We start from the raw sequence: 18,588 nt of genomic DNA on the forward strand, positions 1-18,588 counted from the left end.
TTATCTTGTGACGACAACTCTGGTTCACTTCTGTTGCATATCATCCCGTTATGCTCTCTCACCACATTTCTTCTCTGTCTTTGTATCAAAAAGAAAAACTTTCATAGCACAGCCGTTTAGTCTCATGATCAAATCGTGGAAAAGTTTATCTCTAATCATGAACATAGACAATTTGTGTTTTATAAAACTGGGTGCTTTATGCCATAATATATATAATATATATTAGATGTTCCAAATATAATGAAGCAGAAATGCTTTAAGTACTAGCATTGGTAACAGAACTGTTAATTAACATGCAGTAACCAGAGCTGGATTCCTGAGGCACCATGGGGGCGTTTTTTCCAACGGGATTTGTCCACAAAACCAGGGTTCTTTGCCCTGCTGATTTGTCCTTAGACAAGACCAGGGAAGCTGTTCTGTAATTAATCCTGACCTCTGATCACCCTGGAGGGCAGCAAACAAGGTGACACTTCCCTACTGGGATCATCAAAGTACCTTGAGGTAAAAGAGCAAATACAGCAGCTGGTAACTATTTCCACCACTAGGTGTCAGCTCAGTTTCACTGTATAACTGCAGATGCACAGGCAGCAGTCATGAAATGACTGTTTTAGAGCTCACACAGAATGAATACTCTGCTTTACATCCAGTGTAATGATGCACTTGCATGAATTGTTTGGTAATTATGTACAATAACATATGACTATTTTACCTCTTTAACTTTAAGTTTTGTAAAGAAACATGTTTGATTCCTCCATATAATAATGAGCCAGATTGAAAACAATACAGACAAAAGTCTTGTACAGTAATATTTTTTTTACCGTTACTTTTTTAAAGTTTTTTTTTTCTGAAGGATCGACCGAATTACATCGATCAACATGTTTGTAATTACGACATGCAGTCGCCTATATTCAGTAGCAATGCAGGTAAGAATCCGTCGCTGAACAATTGTTTCTTCTAATCAGTGACCATATTTATTTAATGGACAGGTAATCAGTGCCGACAAAACTTATCAACAACTGATTATAAACTATCAACCAGCAGTTTCACCTTCTCACAGCATAATTAACATTAATTATGGATAAAAATGCTCGTGTAAGAATATCACAGAATCAATATTACGGGGTGTGATATGAGTAAGACGGAGAGAGACCGGATACACATGATGATACTTATCTGTGTCTAATAAATGAACAGACGGTGTCATCATTTTTCATCAGAGCTCTGTCATATGTTCATGTCAGCAAGGCCAAGATATTATAATAAAAAATGACACATGGGTGATGTGCTTTCTAATTCTGGTTACTACTTTTCTTTTAAATACAACATAGCACGTGTTAAACTTCCATAATCACATTCTCATTCATAATTAATGGAAAAATGTCACAATGTCATTTACTCCACATTCATGTGTAGCCATCTGAGTTTTGTTCTAGGCTTCCACCCATCTCCCCCGCAGTCAGTGCCCTTCAGACCGCTTTTAGGCAAAGAGGCCGCTAAGGAAGGGCTGTCAGCGGATATGGATGCTTCCAGAGCTCATTAAAGGGCTGTCTGCTGCATGCCAGGCTCTGGGAGACAGAGCCGGAGATAAAAAAGCAACATCATAAAGGAATTCCATCCATCATGTTCTTCCATGACATTAATATCTGTCACACACCTCTGACAATGCAATACTGAACCCCTGGAGTGAGACATCTTTCTATCGTAGAGCTGAAACGCAAGCCGAGAGGGATACTCAAGTGTGTGCGTATGTTCATGTGCATATGTCCCTGTGTACTTACACATTTGTTTGAAGGAGAGAGGGAGGGTTTATGGATGTATTAGTTCTCTTGCCTTGTGCCTATTATAAAACATTGACTGTGATATTGCTGCCAGTGTATGTTCTTTTTCCCTACCAGAATAGTTTCAGTAGGCTAATATGCTGCACAAAGGCAGAGCGTTCAACAAACATACCACTTCAGGCTGTTGTACCAAATCTGAAATTTGGAGCACCACTGCGGGATGTTTACAATGACGTGATTCATAATGCGCAATATCAGGGTGGAGCAGCAATATTAAGGTGAAAGCACTGTACTCAGCACATCATGAATTTAAATGTGAGTCCTTGCTTTAGGACGTCCTGTCTCTTTACTGAGCTCTATGTGATGAAGCAGAAATTTCCTCAAAATTATTTAGTAAGTTTTTCTGAGACTTGCTTGATTCCCAGAGGACAGATTCACTTCTGCGTGACTTGTCAACTCTTGCCTCTGCCTCGCAGGGATTCTATGTCTTGTTCGAGGCAGCAGGAACTTGAACTAGATGGATTGTTTTGCTGTTACAAACAATCCAAACATGCATTACACTTGTACATGTTTACAAATGTACATGTTTAGTTGCAGCCATGGTAGTATAGACAGAAATATTCAGATCCTTTATTCAAGTAAAGATTGTGTGAAAATACTCAATTACTCAATTAAGTAAAATTCATGCATTTAAATTTGTACTTAGGTCTAACATCAAGTCAATACATTAAACATTGACGGTGGGTAAAGAAATTGCTGTGAAAGCTGTGCTGCTTCTTAGCTGTATCTATTGTATGTAAGCCCAGCCTTTTACCATTTTACTCTTCTGGTAATACTCCCCCAATTAAAATCAACCATTGAGGAATACAGCTTACATTCACATTAAAGGTTTATTAGAGCCTTTATTCCTATTGTGCCAAACATCAAGTCTCCATTTTAACTTTTGCTTTCTCTCTCTCCCTGGATCATAACCAGACTCAGCAGTTTTGACCTAATCAGTCAATAAAACCGTAATTCAAGCTGGTGTTGATGGCTTTTCAATTTCGCACTGGTTAACCCAGATCCATTTGCTATACAGATGGCTTACTCCGAGGCCAGCGAGTTGTTTTCATCACTGAGCATTCTGCATTTTTGCTCTTATTGTAGTCCTATATGTTGCCTGCTGCATCCATTCCAAGGAATGTATCCTTTTCAGACACATCTGGAGCGTCAGCGTCTTGTTAAAGGATTTTTGGCCAAAAATTGTCTGTTGCAGGGAATTAACCTAAGCTTTTTGGTTCACTTTTTTAGGGGTATATTGTGTGAACATCTCCTTCTCTCTCTCTTTCTCTCTCTCTCTCTCTCATTCTCCTTCCTCCCATTATATCCTCAGCTTGCTGCAGCAGCACAGCGCTGACTGGCTCTGACAGGACTCTCCTTGGACCTCTCCTCCGGGCCATTTGTCAGCAGGCAAGCCCCGCACAACAGAGTACAGATTGGCAGTTGGCTGTAACGTTGTTCAATGTCAACGGGCCTAGGCACCGTAGCGGCTGTGATTGAGAAATAATACAAGCCGAGCTGAGTAAACATGATCCTCTGGCATAATGAATCAGTTCATAGCACTTCCTTGACAACAGAAGCCTGTCGGGTTTGAATGAAAACGCATGCATAAATATTCTCCCTGGTTAATATTTTATCAGTTATACCCGCCCTGCATCCACACGAAACACCAAACGTGATGAACCAGCTGCATCCATCTGAACGGTCACCATATGTTGTTCCACATCTTGCTCACTGTCTGTGAGAGGCAGCTTGTTTTCTACAAGTCTCTTCTTCCAAGGTGATTAATCATAAATTCAGACAAAACACTGAAGTGAAAAAAAACACCTAATTTCTCCTGAGTGTTGTTTTGTTTGCTGTTCAGCAGCCTTGAAATTCCTGCAACAAAAAGGGTGTCATTTAACACCCGTTCTACAGCAGGATACTTAAATTGCAGCTGGTGTAAAAGCATGGGTGACGAGTGTTTTTATAGATGAGAATGGAGATATGTGGTTCTAATTAGACCACTGGCTATCTCAGCGGACCTCCTGTCACTGCTTATGCCCAAACCCTCACTATAATTACTCACAGAGAAAGAGGATGTCAAGTGAAAATAGTAAGTAGGCTCCATGTAAGACATGCTGGATGATTTCAGCTGTAGGGCACCAGAGATTCAGACTAGGAAGGACTCTTTAGACATGCATAATTATGGTAATACCATGAAAATGGGTTTAATGATCAAGCAATGTATTCAAAATGACAGCATTATTGTTATTATTTTCATATATTTCGATTTTTAGCTATGCTAGCGGCATGACTCGGTGGTCCACTGCTTTTATCCAGACTGAAATCTCTCAACTATTGGATGGATGAAATCTTGTTCATGGTTCCCTCATATGATAAATCCTAATGACTTTTGGTGATTCCCTAACTTTTCTTGTAGCGCCACCATGAGTTTGTAGTTTGTGTGAAGCGTCTCAACTGCCATTGCTACTGTATGACATTTGGTACACACATGCATGTCCCCCTCCGGATACATTGTACTGACTTTTCATTTAGCGCCATCATCTGGGCAAAATCTTAATTTGTCCAATACTAATGACTTTCCCATCAGCTTCAACTCTACTTTGTGTTTAGTGCTAATGCTTGTAGCATGCTAACACGCTAAATTAAGATAGTAAACATGGTTAACATTATAGGCCTACCTAACATCAACATGTTAACATTCTCAGTGTGAGGATGTTAGCACACCAACGTTAGCGTTTAGCTTAAAGCACCGCTGTCCCTAAGTCCAGTCTCACAGAGCCGCTAGCATGGCTGTTTAGACTATTTTGTCTTGTTAGATAAGAAACTAACATAAACCATGGCTTCAAACTTAATCTAGCCTACCTTCTTCATCATATTTGTGAAAAGCTCATGCACTTTGTCTTGAGCATTTTTAATCAATTATGATTATAGCATACTACAGTAGGCTATGCATTTTTGGTAATCAAATGTCACCACCATGTTGCAGAGATCCATGTGGATGTGATGGGGCACCAGTCTGTTTTAGAAAACTAGTGTGGAGATTTTCCAGGCTGACAACTGATGGGCTGACAACTGAAACCTAGTACTCTGACACACCTGTGTGGCACATCACGATTACCCACAAGCCAAAGAATCGTAAGTGAGTGTGGTATATATTCCTCCACGCAGGGGAGAAACCAGAAAGAAAGAAACAGGGAGAGACAGATAAACTAATACAAAGTTGATGTATGTCTCAGGGAAAAAAAAAAGAAAAAATACACCGCATTCTTCGGTTTGTTGGTGGGTCGCACACCTCCTTGGTTACCACGGTAACAGCCGTCCCTGTGGAGAAGGGTTCTGGCTCAATCCAGGCCAGTGTTTGATTGAATGGTTGTCAGGATGCAAGACGAATGATGACGTAGCCTATAAAAGCCCTACTGACAGCCACACTTTACACTGAGGCACAGTTAAAAGCAATAGTGTGTGTGTGTGTGTGTGTGTGTGTGTGTGTGTGTGTAGCCTACATCATGTATTAAAGAGCGGGTCACCGGGGGGTCTAGAAGCATTTCTGCCGATCTGAGAAAAATATCAATGAGTCCTCACTCTATCTAACTCCTTATCCTGAAATACATATATGCATATTTTATGGAATGAATTCACTTGGAATTAATGTATGCATCAATAAAATAACCTACCACTGTATGTACATGCATTAGATATCTACTGCAGTCCCTATTTGCATGTGCAGCAGATACGACAATAATGTACAAAGGTTCACAGAATACCATTCTCCAAATCGAATAAGGATTGCTCATTTGATCATTTCTGTTAACAGTCTGAATCATTCTCCTGCTTCTTGCCAACTAATTGCTTGCACACACTAATAAGCAATACCAATACATAAGCAACAAGATATTGGTAGATGAAAATTGTATGCGACCCGAACATGTGCCAGATGCAGGGAGCTACATTTAGAAGGCACATTATCAAAATCTGTGCCTCTTAAGCGCTGTGTCTGTCTCTTGCTTTTCTGCAATGTGAAGTTCATTTCCGGAGATAATTAAAGCCTTTCCACATTTTCCATCTTCTTACCTCTACTTTACATAATTATCCTTAGGCCACTTTCTACTTCATAGAATCTGAACAGCTGGATACTGAAGACAAAAGTACTTTTTAAAGGATATGTGTTCAGAGAGAAAATAGACTTCAGTTTTATAGCTGTCTTCATTACTGGCACATCTGACCAAATTACCGTATAGGAACATATGGACATTAATCATGGCACTTTGACCTTTAGCTTCAAATTAGTTGATTATAACGTTTAAACTCTCAAGCCAACATAATGTGAATACAACATGCAGTTCTCTTTTTTTTCTCCCTCTTTTTGTTATTAGGTCATGATGATTCTGGCTAACACCCAGGAACACTGTCACCAACAATTACAAGCAAATCGGGAAAACAAAGCAGTCCAAATCAACACATATTCCTCCTATCTCATATATACCATTTATACCATCAGTTAGTGACTGGGAGCAGCAATAGTGCCAGCCAATTGCATAAGTGGTTCAGTAATGCTATGGTTACGATTATGACCCCCTGAACAGCCTGTTTCATTAGAGGTGAGTGTGGAGCATTGGAAGGTCACATACCTTAATGCATTGTGAGGTGCACGAGGAACCTTTCAGCTGTGAGACATTACCAATGGCCTGTACCTTCCTGCTGCCTTTTGCGTTTAACGACCTAAGATATTTAGTATATACAAAGGTGTGAAGTGCATATTTGTGTGTGCTTTCATTCTGATGTGAACCTGCTTTAGTTTTAGACCTCTTCCGTGAAGAAGTGTGGTCAAGGTTTCTACTTTTCTAAGCAGTTCATTTAGGTTTAGGAGTTGAGTTGACAATTTAGATGAGAAATAAGAATAGGTAAATATACAGGATAAAATGGATAAAGCAGAATTCTTCTGTAATGAGTGGTTATAATGTATTAGCTAGCACTCTATGATTCCCTACATATCCCAAACATTTAATGTCCCAAGCTGTATTCATAATGCTTAAAGGGTTATTTCACCCAAATTAAAAACAGACAATGTTTTCTCATTTGCCACTGGTGGTAGATAGTTTTGGTTTCATTTGTAGAGGTTTTTTCTCTTTTTTTTTTTTTTACATTTTTGCCTTTAAATGGAGGTGAATGAATAGAAAATTCATTCACCTCCATTTAAAGGTGTGAAAGATGTCGCTCGTAGTGATGAACCTACAGAGAATAATCACCCAGCTCTGCAGTTCCCCAGTACAGTAACTATCAGCTTTTGGTTTTGTTACCAGCAACTTGTTTGTCTTCTCAATGGAAACACACACTGTAAAAGTTGTATTGCCTGACAGTAGGAAATATTGGCTAACTGTTTCCGTGAAAGTTTGTATAAGCTGTAATTAAATGATTTCCTGGCAGAGATTTTATTCTTTTAAAGTGGGAGTCAGTAACAGTAAGCAGAGTGTAACATAACACATGCACTAGTAATAATTAAGATACAACAAAATTGTGTTTGTTCCCCACAATTACTAACAATTATGTCAGTCGTCAGGATCAAGATGAAGATTGTTTATTGTCAGTACAGTATTATTTCAATTAATGACCATCACACTACTTTCTGCATTAATTGGTAGAGTTGCATAATGAATGTGGTGGGCATAAGGTGGATGCCTCTTTGATGAGATGTATGTGCTCAGTGGGCCAATGGAAAGTTCTCGCATAGAAAGTTTGTGTGTGAGTATTTCAGATGCCACCTAAAAATGGTGTTTTCTCAGTGCTCCATAAACGGGGCTGATTGTCAACAGAAAGTCTGCAGTCAGCTCCTTCGCCACAGGAGGATAAAGAAGGCACCAATGATTTCCATGGAGACGGGGAAAGAGAGAGAGAGAGAGAGAGAGAGAGAGAGACTGTGTGTGTGTGTGTGTGTGGGGGTAGAAAGCTAGAGGGAGGTGTGTGTATGTTGAGGGGGTGTGTGTGTGTGTGTGTGTGTGTCTGTGTGTGGATGGGGGGGGGGGGTGGGGGGGAATGATAAATGAGTCTACACAATACTGTCATTTGTACTTTGGCATCCAGTCCAAAGCACAATTTAGTGTAAAATATTACGCTGGCCCCTTCAGATGACAAAGTTTAATGCTGATGTATGAATAGACAGAGACTATCCCCAGCTGCTATTGAACAGAGGGAGGTAGCTATTCTTCTCAAAGGGCAATTAATTAGCGTACACACAACCCTTGCAGAGGATGGACACCGAAAAAGGGCAGCATCATACTAAACAACGAAATGCAGATAAGTCAATGTAGTGATTGGTGACGTTAGATGATTAGAAATGCCAGAGAGGGAGTGGAAACCAAAGATGTTTGGGGCTCAGATAAGATATAACATTTTGACACAGTACATTATGTATTTCTGACATGTACATATAGAGGTTGTCGTTTGAAATGGTATTTTTCTAAAAAAAAATGGTTTAAGTTTAAGTGTTGCACAATTTTCTGAGAACTTGTTTATTAATCATTATTTCTTTCATACTTGTCAACTCAATTCCAAGAGAAATTAACCCATACTGTTTTAATTAATTGTATTTGTTTAGAGGGGTTGGCTACATTCTTCACAGTTTAAGAAGCACTCAACATATTCAGAGAATACAATGCCATGCAGTAAAAGCATCAATTCAATTTTGCTAAATATTATTGAACTTTCTTTTCAATCTTTATATAGATATATTTAGATCAAAGAAGCAGACAATGCAAATACTTAATTTTGTGGTTGCTAGTTCAGAACACTTAAGGTCAAAGCTGCATTCCTGTAGTCACACGTATGATTTGTAATTATGGTTAGGTTTACCAATATAACAAAAGACATATGTGTGGTGACTTTTGCAAGGTAACAACAACCTGCTCAATGTGGTGGAAAGAAACCACAGACCCAATATTAGTCTCACAGTCCTGCTATGCCTGCTGTGGTTGTCTTTACAGGAATAAGGGAGAACACACAATTGTTACGGTAACACATGACATGGTATTCACAGTCATGCAGAAGGTTAAAGCTGCATTTCTAAGAGTACAAGACTAGGTCAAAACCTAGTATGTGGCTGGACTGTGTATGGTCAATGTGCTACTGTAAATTGTGGCCAAATATATAAAAAAGAATAAATTCAGAACAGTATTTGGATGTATTTATATTTTCAATATAGGCCTATCAAAATGTTTTTTTTCTAAAGCAATAAAGTTTACAACAGCAAAGCCACTATATAATCATCAGAAACAAATGTAAAAACTCAATAGAATAACTAATATTCCTGACATCACAATACTGAGTAAAGTTTAGAAAGAACGAGGAGCACAGACTTCAGTCAGTATCATAGACTGTATAAAAGAAGTGGATATAACTTCGGGGTCTGAAAAGTGAAGCCAATGTGGACATGCCTGCTTCAGGGGGCAACTCCACTGGTTGCAAAAAGAAGTCTGATTGTATAGAAGTCTATGAGAAGTGTTTACATGTCTATCTGCGGACGGATTTTGTCACCGCATCACAACCGTGGAAGATGCAGTCACAAAACTTGGATGTTTACTGTTCTAAAGAGCAGTGTTGTAATAATAGATAGTTGTGACAGGTCAGTGCTTGGATTCATCCCTTCACTGTTGACCTTGTACATGTAAGATAGTCAGTAAATATCTGCAGTTTTAGGTGAACACATCGTTTGAGACTGCAGTGCCTCAGTCCAGGGTGTTTTTTTTAAATTATTGATTCATATTAATCATTTTATTAATATCATAACTTCAGTGATACTAATACATATCTTTGATAATTGCTAACAACTGAACCTGCTCCTGTCAGAGCCCTACGACACCAGATGTGAAGAAAATTACAATTTTTGCTTTTACATTTAATCTGTTTTTGTATCTTTTTTAACATTTGACAATCACAACAAGTGAAATTGCAAAAATAATTAAAATGTGTTGTTGCTAATATCAAATTAAATACCTTGTTCCAGAATGCTGGACTGACTGGTTTGACAGAGATAACCCCTCTGCAACTGGAGACTGGGAAACCCTCTCCAATCTTCACAAAGAGAACCCAGGAAAGAGCTGCTCTAAACCAGTAGATATTGAAGCCAGAACTCTATCTGGACTCAGTGTGGCTGCAGCAGGGGATGTGATTTTTAAGTAAGCACAGCACAGCACTGCACTGCACTAGTAACACTCAATGCCACAAATGTCAACTTGCTGGTTGTGCTAGAGGAAGAGCCACAGGATCACCTAAGTCAGGAGGATTCCAAGACCAAGAATGTCAGCACAAAATTTCATGGCAACCCATCCAATGTTCCTGGAGATATTTCAAGTCGGAACCAAGGTGGTGGACCGACTGACCAACACAAAGATTGACAGATTGGCATTTCCGTTCTTAGAGCCATGCAGCTAGCATGGCTCCAAGGATGGAAACACTTAAGTAGACGCAATTATTAGATTATGTTTTAGTAAGTGCCACCTTGTGTTTATTTTTTCAGAAGGGACACAACTACAGGATTCGTCTGCAGAAACCAGGACCAACCCAAAAATAGGAAGTGTAATGATTATCGCGTTCGTTTCAGCTGCCATCCCTCTTTTTGTAGTAGAGGTGGAGGTACTGTATGAGCACATTCATGTGCATTGTTAAACAGATTACACTTTTTGTTTTTACATTTACATTTCAGCTGTCTTTGTATCTTTTTTGACATTTGATAAAACACAACATGTGCAATAACAGACGTCTTGTTGCTAATCTATTTCTAATTAAACACCTTGGTCCAGGATGCTGGACAGACTGGTTTGACAGAGATGACCCCTCTGGAACTGGAGACTGGGAAACCCTCTCTGATCTTTACAATGAGAACCCAGGAAAGATCTGCTCTAAACCAGCAGATATTGAGGCCAGAACTCTATCTGGACTCAGTGTGGATGTGATTTTTAATTAAGTTCTGAACAAGTATGAATAATTTGAATGCGTTTCATGCAATGATTCATATTGTATTCTACTGAATGTGTTGCATTGATGTTGCTACTGTATGTGTGTTTGAGTACCCGTTGACACCAAACATATTACACATTATATTCTGTTCTATTGGTCAACCATGTACTTTGTACCAATGAGCATTAGGAAAACACAGCCTACTGAGCAAAACAATGTATTTATCTGAATAATTGTTAAAGGGTTAGGTAGTGGTACATTATACGGATCTCTTCTATTTTGACAGTGTCCAGTAATTTCGCAGTGACAGTATTGCATCTATAATATTGAAAATGTTTTAAAATATTTTTCTTTTTTTGTGTTTTATACTTCACACAAAACATGCAATAGCTTGGTTTTGTAAGGCTGTACATGTATTTCCGAATAGCGGTGGTTTGAGCTAACTGCTAATGTTAGCATGCTACTAATGACAATGGTAACATGCTGATATTAAGAAGATATAATGTGTACAATGTTCACTAACTTAGTTTAGTGTGTAAACATGCTAACATTTTCTTTTCTTTTTTTTTCCAAATCTCTTTATTGTTTTTTTCTTCAAGTTAGTGACATTCACATAAGCAATGTATTGTAGAGATAAGTGATAACAAAAGGAGCTTTAAACCCATGTACTGGACCTTCCTCACACCTGTCTTCCAGGTCCCTATAGCCCACCCACAAAAACAAACAACAACCCAGCACTCATTCTCGCACACAAACACCATACCAGGACAGAAGAGACAAAACAATAGACAAATAAAAAAAAACAAATAAAAAAGAAATTTAAAAAAGGGGGTGGGGGTTATGCTAACATTTTCTAAGTAGCACTAAACACAAAGTACAGCTGAGGCTGATGGGAATGTCATTCGCTTTGCAGGTGTTTAAATAAAAAATGTATACATGTCTGAATCAAATTTCATGACATGACAGATGGATATCTAATAGCTGTCGAGACATTACACTCAAAAACACAAATTTCAACTTAATGGTTGTGCTTGAGAAAAGGCCAGAGGATCACCCAAGTCAGGAGGATTCATCCTCTGGGGACCAGAAATTTCACCAACATTCATGTGTAGTGTTAAGCTGCTAATGCAAAGTGGATTTCTCCTCTTTCATTGTTAATGTGCGTGCCTAAGCATTCATTTAAAGTAGTGCTTTGGCTCTGCAGTTTCCCTCCAGTCATCTGGTGTCTCTTTCATTGTTCCTTGCAGTGTGCTGGACCAAGTGGTATGACTGCGACGATCCCAGTGGACTAGGGGACTGGGAGCTTTTGAGTAACCTGAGGACAGAAAACCCGGGAAAAATCTGTGACCACCCTCTGAACATTAAGGCTGTTACAACTGACCCCAGCCATCTCCACAGCACAGACCTTCTTTATGTAAGTTGCCTTATAGGAAATAATTTAATAATTTACTGTATATGTACTAATTTTACTACCAACATCCCAACATTAAATCAATGCTTCTCAACATTAAAACCTCCTTTTCCCAACATTTCCAAATCATCAAGATAATATAATAATAATAGTTGTGGTCTGTGAAGTAAGAAACAGGAATAACCCAATGTATTGGTATTCCTTATTTATGATTATTTTTCTTTTATTTTTATTGGATATCTGAGACATTTGAAAAGAAGTTACACCTGACATCAAGAACAAATGACAATAAATGGGGTGATAATAAGGTTTCATTTTTATTTGACTTTTATAAACTATATCATGTTTTTATCATAGTTAAGCAATTACATATGGTTTTAGCAATTTGCCCCATCAAAAAGAAGTTCTTGTTCGCTTTCAATGGTCTTCTTGCTTTAAATATCTTACTGATCCATTAACTGTTTGGAATCATTTTTCAGCTACAATCCAACTGACGGATTTGTTTGCCGCAATACGGACCAGAAATCTGGCGCGTGCCGTGACTACAAAGTTCGGTTTGGGTGCCCATGCAATTAAGTCCTGACTCCACAGGAAACACTGAAGGATAAGAAGACACAACATTCACGTTTTTCTCACTTACATTTTTCTCACATTTTTCTTTACTGTTATTTTTTTATTTCTTACTGGGCCCGATGGAAGCAGTATACTACTCCTTTTTCACAGCAGATAGTCAAACTTGTAAAAAAAAGCAAATGTATAGTAACATTAACAATGGCTCTGTTCTATTCAAGTGTCCCAGTGAGCCATGTGTGACAGTGAACCAGCATGTGAGGAGAACCCTAAAGGCTATGCACCTAATGGAATTCAGTCATAGTTAATTTTCAGAATCAGAATCAGAAGATTTATTGTCATTGTGCAAAACGAACAACCACATTTTTAGCAGCAGTTCACCCAGTAACATAAATCTAAATTAAAAAAAGACAAGAAATAAATAGTAAAACAACAATCATAAATAGAAAGAAATATACACACTAAAAGTACTTGTTATTGCACATGGTCCATATGAAGGTGTGAATGTGTGTGCGTGTGTGGGGGGGGGGGTTAAGCAATTAACATGAAAATATACTAAACAGATGCACTGTGCCTGAGATATATAATCTGTATAAATAGATTTACAGTTGAACATTTTTCAAAGACATCAAACTCACATGCAAAACATCAGGGAGTAAAGTTCCCGCTACTTGAGTAGCTGTCTATTGTTCCTGGTCCTGACTGACCTGTAGTGCCTGCCACAGGGCAGCAGGTCAAACATGGGCAGTCCTTGATGATTGCCTTAGCTCTGCTTACTATTTACTGAGCTTTTCCTACCTAGACATGCCAAAATATCTCCTGTGGAAAAAGGCCTGTTATGTGCTTTATCAGACTTCTTTTCTTTCTAGTGATTATGAAATCATTATCTTGTATTGTAGGAAATAAATCAACAGTAAACAGCAATAAATACTGCTAACAAAAAGCAAATCCCGGTGAGGAAATGATCAGATTGGGCTTTTCTAATTGCAACTGTGCTAAGTAAAGACTTGTTCTCCTTGTTTTTGCCCATGCCACATGCACAATCTGAAGTGAACAATGCATTGTTTTGTGTCTTTTACAATGTACTTTCTGAGGGGAGCATGCTTGTCAACAGTTTCAGTAAAACCATAATAAAAGAATTTCACTGATGTGTGTTATGGGCAGCTCTCTCTCCGTCCTGTTGTGGGTGTTTGTCTGTGTGTCTCTGTGTGTATCTGTGCTTTTCCACCTGGAGTGCTGGAGGTGTGTTCAGAGGAAAGTAGGTCAAGGGGCGTGGCCAAATCAACACTGCACAGCCGTTCCTCACAGCTGCAGCTCATCTCCAAGATTCATTCCAGCAATACTTAAACCCGGGCTGATCACCTCTTCTGCGCCAGTTCGTTATCTACACCCATGTGGTAACTTGGCTCTGAGTTCTCTGTTTAGTCAAAGTTGTGTCCGTGTTGTCTTGTGCACCTTAGCTTTTGTCTTTGTTCTCCTGAGCTCATACTTACCCTGTGTTTCTGTCCAGCGACCGCTCAAACCTGCTTCCTCCTCCGCTGTGCCTACAAGCTTCCAGCCTCACCATCCAGCCTAATCCTCCACCTGTGGAAACTACTGCAAACTCTTCCCTGCCTGTCCGCCTCGAGTCTCGTACGACCTGGATCCTTTCCCCCTCGGCTCGCCTGGGTACTCGGACCAGCCAGGAGATTCCCTGCTCAGACAAAACCCACACTGTATCTCTGAGTACTCTTTTGTTCATTAAAACCTTTACAAACTGCGTTCATTGTCTGTGTGTGAAATCTCTGCGTTCTGGGTCAGAACAAGCCCCTAACAGAACGAACTGGCCATGGACCCTGCAGAGGTTTCACAGTTACCAGACTAAGACGGCATTTTTCGAGCCATTAAAAATCAAGGCGCTCTGTTAGGACAACACGACCAGTTAATCCATAAATTACTGGGAAACCATCCATCTCCATCTTCATCCGCTTATCCGGGGTCGGGTCGCGGGGGTAGCAGCTCCAGCAGGGGACCCCAAACTTCCCTTTCCCGGGCCACATTAACCAGCTCCGACTGGGGGATCCCGAGGCGTTCCCAGGCCAGGTTAGAGATATAATCCCTCCACCTAGTCCTGGGTCTCCCCCGAGGCCTCCTCCCAGCTGGACGTGCCTGGAACACCTCCCTAGGGAGGCGCCCAGGGGGCATCCTTACCAGATGCCCGAACCACCTCAACTGGCTCCTTTCGACGCAAAGGAGCAGCGGCTCTACTCCGAGCTCCTCACGGATAACTGAGCTTCTCACCCTATCTCTAAGGGAGACGCCAGCTACCCTCCTGAGGAAACCCATTTCGGCCGCTTGTACCCTGGATCTTGTTCTTTCGGTCATGACCCAGCCTTCATGACCATAGGTGAGGGTAGGAACAAAAACTGACCGGTAGATTGAGAGCTTTGCCTTCTGGCTCAGCTCTCTTTTCGTCACAACGGTGCGATAAATTGAATGTAATACCGCACCTGCTGTGCCGATTCTCCGACCAATCTCCCGCTCCATTGTCCCCTCACTCGCGAACAAGACCCCCAAGGTACTTGAACTCCTTCACTTGGGGTAAGGACTCATTCCCTACCTGGAGAAGGCACTCCATCGGTTTCCTGCTGAGAACCATGGCCTCCGATTTTAGAGGTGCTGATCCTCATCCCAGCCGCTTCACACTCGGCTGCGAACCGATCCAGTGAGTGCTGAAGGTCACAGGCCGATGATGCCATCAGGACCACATCATCTGCAAAAAGCAGCGACGAGATCCCCAGCCCACCGAACTGCAACTCCTCTCCCACCCCGACTACGCCTCGATATCCTGTCCATAAATACTACAAACAGGATTGGTGACAAAGCGCAGCCCTGGCGGAGGCCAACTCTCACCTGAAACAAGTCCGACTTACTGCCGAGAACCCGGACACAGCTCTCGCTTTGGTCGTACAGAGATTGGATGGCTCTGAGAAGGGACCCCCTCACCCCGTACTCCCGCAGCACCTCCCACAGTATCTCCCGGGGCACCCGGTCATACGCCTTCTCCAGATCCACAAAACACATGTAGACTGGTTGGGCATACTCCCAGGCTCCCTCCAGGATCCTTGCGAGAGTAAAGATCTGGTCCGTTGTTCCACGACCAGGGACGGAATCCGCATTGTTCCTCTTCAACCTGAGATTCGACTATCGACCGAACCCTCCTTTCCAGCACCTTGGAGTAGACTTTACCGGGAGGCTGAGAAGTGTGATACCCCTGTAATTGGCACACACCCTCTGGTCCCCCCTTTTTTAAAAAGGGGAACCACCACCCCGGTCTGCCACTCCTTAGGCACCGTCCCCAGACTTCCACGCAATGTTGAAGAGGCGTGTCAACCAAGACAACCCCTCCACACCCAGAGCTTTAAGCATTTCTGGGACGGATCTCATCAATTCCTGGGGCTTTGCCACTGTGGAGTTGTTTAACCTCCACCAGGGAAATTGATGCCAATCCCCCCTCATCCTCCAGCTCTGCCTCTACCATAGAGGGCGTATTAGTCGGATTTAGGAGTTCCTCAAAGTGCTCCTTCAACCGCCCTATTACCTCCTCAGTTGAGGTCAACAGCGTCCCATCCTTACTGTACACAGCTTGGATGGTTCTCCGCTTCCCCCTCCTGAGGTGGCCAACGGTTTTCCAGAAGTACCTTGGTGCCGACCGAAAGTCCTTCTCCATGTCTTCTCCGAACTTCTCCCACACACGCTGCTTTGCCTCTTTCACGGCAGAGGCTGCAGCCCTTCGGGCCCTTCGGGTACCTTGCAACTGCCTCCGGAGTCGTCTGGGATAACATATCCCGGAAAGACTCCTTCTTCAGTCGGACGGCTTCCCTGACCACCGGTGTCCACCACGGTGTTCAGTGGGTTACCGCCCCTTGAGGCACCTAAGACCACAGCTCCTCACCGCAGCTTCAGCAATGGAAACTTTGAACATTGTCCACTCGGGTTCAATGCCCCCAGCCTCCACAGGGATGCACGAAAAGCTCCGCCGGAGGTGTGAGTTGAAAGTCTGTCGGACAGGGGCCTCCTCAGACGTTTCCAATTTACCCGCACTACCCGTTTGGGCTTACCAGGTCTGTCCAGAGTCTCCCCACCCCCTGACCCAACTCACCACCAGATGGTGATCGGTTGACAGCTCCGCCCCTCTCTTCACCCGAGTGTCCAAAACATATGGCCTCAGATCAGATGAAACGATTATAAAATCGATCATTGACCTTTGGCCTAGAGTGCTCTGGTACCAAGTACACTTATGAGCATCCCTATGTTCGAACATGGTGTTCGTTATAGACAATCCATGACTAGCACAGAAGTCCAACAACAAACAACCACTCTGGTTTAGATCAGGAGGCCGTTCCTCCCAATCACGCCTCTCCATGTGTCTCCATCATTACCCACGTGCGCGTTGAAGTCCCCCCCCAGCAGAACTATGGAGTCCCCGACTGGAGCCCCATGCAGGACTCCACTCAAGGTCTCCAAGAAGGCCGAATACTCTGAACTCTTGTTTGGTGCATATGCACAAACAACCGTCAGAGTTTCCCCCCCCACAACCCGCAGGCGTAGGGAGGCGACCCTCTCGTCCACCGGGTTAAACTCCAACGTAGCGGCGCTCAGCCGGGGGCTTGTGAGTATCCCCACACCCGCCCGGCGCCTCACACCCTGGGCAACTCCGGAGAAGAAAAGAGTCCAACCCCTATCCAGGAGTATGGTTCCAGAACCAAGACTGTGCGTAGAGGTAAGCCCCACCAGATCTAACCGGTAGTGCTCCACCTCCCGCACAAGTTCCGGCTCCTTCCCCCACAGAGAGGTGACATTCCACGTCCCCAGAGCCAGCCCCTGACCTTCACTGCCACCCATGTGGCAGCGCACCCGACCCCAGCGGTTCCTCCCACAGGTGGTGGGCCCATGGGATGGAGGGATGTCCGCCACATAGCTTTTTCGGGCTGTGCCCGACCGGGCTCCGTGGCAAACCCGGCCACCAGACGCTCGCTGACGAGCCCTCCATCTGGGCCTGGCTCCAGACGGGGGTCCCGGGCTTCCTCCGGGCAGGGTCACTTCATCCCTTCCTCGATTTTTCATAGGATTTTTGAACCCCACCAACAATAATTCAATCAAGTAACTCCGCTGTTTTCTCAAATTACAACTCTCTCTACCCAGTACTCCTCGTGCTCCACCCCTACCTGCTCCTCCTCCCACTCAGTCAGCGTCCTCTGCCATGGAATCTGCGCCATTCTTCCGGAAACCCCCTGTGACCTCTCCTGAACCATTTTCTGGGGAATTGAACAAGTGCCGAGGCTTCCTGCTTCAATGCGGGTTAATTTTTCAACAGAAGCCAATTACAATTACAAGCCAGCTTTTGCCTCAGAATCATCAAAGGTACACTATGCATTAGGGTTACTCAGGGGAAAGGCACTAGTTTGGGCTGAAGCTATGTGTTCCAATCAACATCTCGCCGGATTAACCTTTTCTGATTATTTTATTTTATTTTTTCTCACGTTTGTGTACCGTTTGTGACCACCCAGATCATGTCGGAAACGCTTCCAAGAGATTGTTGGACCTCAGACAGGGGTACACAGTGTGGCTGAATACTCTATTGATTTTTGGACATTAGCAGCTGATTCATTGATTCAGGGGCAGAAGATAACTTCATTGACTTTAATCTGGCTAAGCAGGCTGACATTCCCCTTGAATCACTCACATTTCCTATCAATGTCACAACCATTGACAGTCAGCTACTGGCTAAAGTTACGCAACAAACCATCCCAGTTACACTCGTTCTCTCCGGTAACCATTGAGAGGGAATCACTT

General features: G+C 42.4%; 1 pseudogene; it reads left to right on the top strand.

Annotated features, from left to right (window-relative positions):
- The first annotated feature begins 892 nt into the window (after positions 1-892).
- LOC144533841 (cell migration-inducing and hyaluronan-binding protein-like) lies at positions 893-12,759 on the top strand (annotated as a pseudogene).
- Positions 12,760-18,588: the final 5,829 nt, after the last annotated feature.

The sequence above is a fragment of the Sander vitreus genome, chromosome 18 (assembly GCF_031162955.1).
Source record: "Sander vitreus isolate 19-12246 chromosome 18, sanVit1, whole genome shotgun sequence".
Taxonomy (NCBI): domain Eukaryota; kingdom Metazoa; phylum Chordata; class Actinopteri; order Perciformes; family Percidae; genus Sander; species Sander vitreus.